Source organism: Cyprinodon variegatus, unplaced genomic scaffold (genome assembly GCF_000732505.1).
Source record: "Cyprinodon variegatus isolate N-32 unplaced genomic scaffold, C_variegatus-1.0 Scaffold31, whole genome shotgun sequence".
In the NCBI taxonomy this organism is placed as follows: Eukaryota; Metazoa; Chordata; class Actinopteri; order Cyprinodontiformes; family Cyprinodontidae; genus Cyprinodon; species Cyprinodon variegatus.
The window spans coordinates 2,050,929-2,056,402 of NW_015150484.1; the positions used below are offsets into that span (position 1 = coordinate 2,050,929).

Below are 5,474 nucleotides of genomic sequence, written 5' to 3' on the forward strand. Positions count from 1 at the left end.
AAAGTCAGAATTCTGAGAAAAAAGTCAGAATTCTGAGATTAAAGTCAGAATTCTGAGATTAAAGTCAGAATTCTGAGAAAAAAGTCCGAATTCTGAGATTAAAGTCCGAATTCTGAGATTAAAGTCCGAATTCTGAGATTAAAGAATTCTGACTTTAATCTCAGAATTCTGACTTTAATCTCAGAATTCTGACTTTTTTTTTATTATCAGACTTCAGTCAGAATTCTGAGAAAAAAGTCTGAATTCTGAGATTAAAGTCAGAATTCTGAGATTAAAGTCAGAATTCTGAGAAAAAAGTCAAAATTTTGACTTTAATCCCATACTAAACTGAAATAAAATTTAAAAATCAGTTAAATTTTTTATTTTTTTTCCCCACTGACCTAATCCTAACCAGATAAGAACATAAACCAAACCAAAGGAGAGACTTCCTGTCCCAGAAGTGATGCAATAAAGTTATGAATCATAACTGTTATTTTCCTTTTCTCATCACTATCATTAGCAACATTTTTGACTTATTTCACATTTCCAATTAGTGAAATGCATCCCATTTTTCATACATTAGGTTTTTGTATTTCAGCACTATTTCTAATTACCAGTGAATTAAGTTATATTTCTGTGTATAACATGCAACCCTGGTCCGGTATTTCATCATTTCTAACACTCATATGATGAAACAGAGGGGAAACCCTGCATCATTAAAATCAGGTGAAGGAATTGAGGTCCTTAACCCTTCCAAATGTTGCATCAGCATGAAGCATGTTGTCTCTTTAAATTAATTTAAACTCAGAGGTTTAAAACACTGAATCCTTTTCACAGGGTTTGCAGAGCGCTCATCATTAACATGAATCTGATGCTCAGACACAGATTAATGGGATCTGGAAGAACTGAACTTTGTTCAGTGTTGGTCTTTGATCTGCAGACCCTGAGCTGCTTCTTCTGCCCTCACTCTCAGCCAATCAGGGCGAGCCTCCATAGCTACACATTAACCAGAAATTCACAGCACTCCTTCACTACCATTCAGATACATCTCTAAAATGATAAAAGCAAGCAGCACCAGGGGGGACAATATAAGAGTGGCTGTCTGGTAATATTCTGCAGCTTTCTGTGAGCGATCGCAGAGTTAAATGAGCTCTGTGGAGGAATACAATGGTTGTTTTATGGTGCTGAAGTTGGTATGCGATTTGTGATGTAAAGGGCCATTCCGCTGCACCAAAGGCGTGCAGACTACCTTCAATTAATTGTAAATACAGATTTAAATACTTAAAAAGCCAAACTTTAACTTTATCATTTAATATTTATTCCAAAGCCTATAATTCACAGTTTCTTCTTTATAGGATTCCTTTTCTGAGTTTTTACAGATTGCATCATGGTTTTCGATCAGCTGGAGATTAATCCCCAACTGGGATTAAGCGTGACAGAAAATGGATGGTTTTTCGATCACAAACTGTTAAAAAAAAAATTTCTGCAAAGATTAGAACCCTGAATATTGGGTAGATGGGTAGCTGATTATATTTACTTAAGCAATGTTTAGAAAAAAGATGTACTTCTTGTTTCCTGCACTAATTACTATTACTGAAGCAACACATATAATAAAATCATATGAGAGTGTTGCTCTTTTACCTCAAATTAAATTTCTGGTTACTCTACCAGCCATTAGTAACACATGCGTACAGATATTGCACCAGGTCTTTATCCTTTCATGACATGTGGATCCTGCCTGCATTCTCCATTCAACATCTATTGCTGGGAAGTGGTTAGGGTATAGAGCTTGGAATCCAGAGGTTCTGAGTTAAAAACCCACTCCCACAGACTGCCACTGAGCAAAAGACCCTTAACCCCACACTGCTCCCCAGGGCGCCGCACAATGGCAGCCCACTGCTCCCCAACGGGATGGGTTACATGCAGATAATTAATTTCGTTGCTCTGTACTTTTGACAGTTTAATGACAATAAAAAGCTGGATAACCTCACTTTGAAATAAAAAAGGTTTTCTACTGCTTGAATTTTAATTTTGTAACCATAATGTTTATTGTTTTTATTACTATTATTTCATTCTTTGAAAAACCAGAATTGCCACATAACTTTCTGTCAATTTACATCATTTTAAACATGAACTCTGATGTCACGAGCCAATAATTATGCGGTATTTGGGAAGCAATTATACCAAGTACTTTTTTAATCTTAAGTGATAGCTTCTCCTTACTTTTAATTGAGTAAAAAAAGTTTAGGTAGCGCTACTCTACCTCGAGTACAATTTTTGGGTCCTCTATCCACCTCTGGTCATTTATATTATGTATATATTATCTGTATAAAGCAATCAATAAATCAGCTCCATTGAGTTTTCACAAATTAGAAATTAAAATCACTACATTGTTTTTTGTTTTTTTTTTGGGCTGCTCAGTGGAGCACTGCTGCCTTGGAGCAAGAAGGTTGCTGGTTCGATTCCTGGCCCGGAGTCTTTCTGCATGGAGTTTGCATGTTCTCCCTGAGCATGTGTGGGTTCTCTCCGGGTACTCCGGCTTCCTCCCACAGTCCAAAAACATGACTGTTAGGTTAATTAGCCTTTCTAAATTCTCCTTAGGTGTGCGTGAATAGTTGTTTGTCTCTGTGTTGCCCTGCGATGGACTGGTGACCTTGTCCAGGGTGGACCCCACCTCTTGCCCATTGACAGCTGGAGATAGGCACCAGCACCCCTCGCTTTGCGTGTCAGAAAATGGATGGATGGATAAATAAATTGTATTTTACAAGTAAATCGGATAGTATGCAATAAATTCATAAATGCAAAAGATATTCCGCTACATTACACATCTATATTCCAAAATATTCCAAGTTACATTAGCTAATTCTAAGTATTTCCCATAAAGCAGATGAAAATGTTGCAGAATAGCCCTTTAGTTAAAGTGCAGCATGAAAACCTCCAAATCGAAAGCCAACTTTAGCGTCTTCACCTACCCGACGTGGACCAGTCAGATCTGGACTGCAACTGGAGCTGCTAAAACATCTGGAAGATTCAATCACACAAAGCCTCCCCTAATTAATCAGACTAATATCTTCAGTTTTCCTAGCAGGATAATAAGGAGCCACATCTGTATGAGGCCAGGTCTCATCCAGCTGTGAGGCGCTCCAGATTCAACTAGTATCAGCGGGTTTCTGGGGGGGGGGGAGCCGTCTGATTTAGGGTCCCCTCCGACCTGAGGAAGCAGATTTTCTCTCTGACTATCTAAATCAGATAAATGCACTGGTTACTTACTGCACTGTGGGCTCCGGGGGTCTGCGAGAGAGGGAGAGGGTGGCCCTAACAGGCTGCAGCTAATTTTACACGCAGCAGCGTCAGTAGAGCAGAAAACACGGAGCCACGTCCCCCCACTCAGCCAGGACCGCTCTGTGGGAAAATAAAAGTCCTGCTTCTGCAAACACTGGGAAAAAACACCGATATTTAAGGGAAAAAAAGGCATACTGAAATAAACACAAAGACATCTTCTTCTCTCGTAAACATTTATAATCTTTAATAAAAATATTAGGCTACCAATGACGTTTCAATTCATTTTGCTCTTAAAGCCAAGCTTTTATTTTGTAGACATTTAACATCCGCCACAGCTATAGCATTACTGCTTAGATTACCTCACAGAAAAAATCATTAATGCGAAAAACTTTAGCAAATCTGCATTTTTGATAAGAAAAATACAGAAACAAACAGACTAAACACCTACAAAGGTGACTGATAAAAAATAAATAAAATACCTATAGTTTATGTTATATGTAAATCTAATATATATGCATATCATACCAGCCAATTTGCCTCAAATGCAAAGTAACGATCATCCAACGTGTATTGGTGGACTAACACATTTAGAGCTCTGTCTCCACCTAGTGGTGAGTTTGCAGTAGTGACTCAAACAATGTCCTTTTAATGAACCCTCAGTTCACCTCTTCAAAGCGTTTCTAACAGGTTGGATTTTATTAAAGGTTTTGAGCAGATATGTATACGGAAGAGGATTAGGGCCACTGAAGAAACAAACAAAAAAAAAGTTAGCATGTTTTTCAAATATTATTTAAAAAAACAATAAATTGTCATAATTCTGATATTAAAATAAGAATTATGAGAAAAAAGTCAGAATTCTAAAAAAAAGTCAGAATTCTGAGAAAGAAGTAAAAATTCTGAGGAAAAAAGCCAGAATTCTGAGATTGAAGTCAAAATTCTGAGATCAAAGTGAGAATTCTGAGAAAAAAGTAGGAATTCTTACTTTTTTTCTAATATTATAATAAGATAAAGGTTCGATTCCCGGCCCAGGGACTTTCTGCATGGAGTTTGCATGTTCTCCCTGAGCAGGCGTGGGTTCTCTCCGGGTACCCTGGCTTCCTCCCACAGTCTAAATTGTCCTTAGGTGTGAATGTGTGTGTGAATGGTTGTTTGTCCTATGTGTCTCTGTGTTTCCCTGCGATGGACTGGCGACCTGTCCAGGGTGTACCCCGCCTCTCGCCCATTGACTGCTGGAGATAGGCACCAGCACCCTTCGTGACCCCACTTGGGACAAGCGTGTCAGATAATGGATGGATGGATAATAAAATAAAATTCAAAAATCTGTTGTGAGGTTTGCTTTCAAATGTTAATGTTAACCCTTTATAGGACAAGTTACTGTTTTTGATCACTTGTATTCCCCTTACAAATGGAGTCCTCCTACCCCGTCCCTCATTGAGGTCTAGAAGCACAAGATTTATATCCAGCTATTCAGCAAAGATCCTGCTACATGGCTGCACATCTTCTTTTGGCTTTTGAACAATTAAATGAGCCATTGAAGGATATATTAACCACTGTAAATTAAGTTGAAAAAAGTTAAAAAGTGAAGAAAAAAGTTAAAAAGCTAATTGAAAAGTTAAAAAGTTAATAAGCCTAGTTATATTTAGTTTTATAAACAAACAAATGTAAGTGTCAGTATCAGCATTAATGCCTCTAGGTTTATGTTGTACCAAAAAAATGTGTTTCTTCAAGGAGTGTTTTTCATGAACTTCTTATAGAAGCACTTTTGCTTTTTTTTCTTAATATAATTGAGCAAGTTGGCATTTCTTGTTATTAGATTGACATTCATTTTTGTCATCAAACTATCCATATTTTTTTATGTTACAAAGATAACTTGGTCTTGAAATTTTCATTTTCAAAGTATTTCACTGAGTGCCCTATAAAGGGTTAATATGAATACAAATATTTCATACAAAAAAGGAAAGAACCCAACAGTGAGAAGTTTCTATTATAGTAAAAATGCCACCGTAAAGGTAAAACCAAATAACTTTCTTTTTATTCTTCTGATACATTATTGATGAAGGTGAATGTGCTTAAAATCTTTAATATTTTTGTTAATCAACAAGCAAAACAAATAATATACGCTGCAGGAGTGATAACTCCTTATGGTTGTGCTTGAAAGTTTATATACCCTTTCATTAAAGGGGAACGCCGTTTTTTTTTTTTTTTTTTTTTTT

The 5,474-nt window shown here is 36.8% G+C and overlaps 1 protein-coding gene across 2 annotated transcripts in view; it reads right to left on the minus strand.

Annotated features, from left to right (window-relative positions):
• sfxn1 (sideroflexin 1) overlaps positions 1 to 3,372 on the minus strand; it is a 17,188-nt gene extending 13,816 nt beyond the window's left edge. The window contains exon 1 of one of the 2 annotated variants that reach the window (XM_015400290.1): positions 3,250 to 3,372. The gene's annotated coding sequence lies outside the window, so the exon portion shown is untranslated. Of the gene's footprint in view, positions 1 to 2,951; positions 3,206 to 3,249 lie in introns of those variants that run through there. The other variant, XM_015400298.1, reaches the window with a different exon arrangement.
• Positions 3,373 to 5,474: the final 2,102 nt, after the last annotated feature.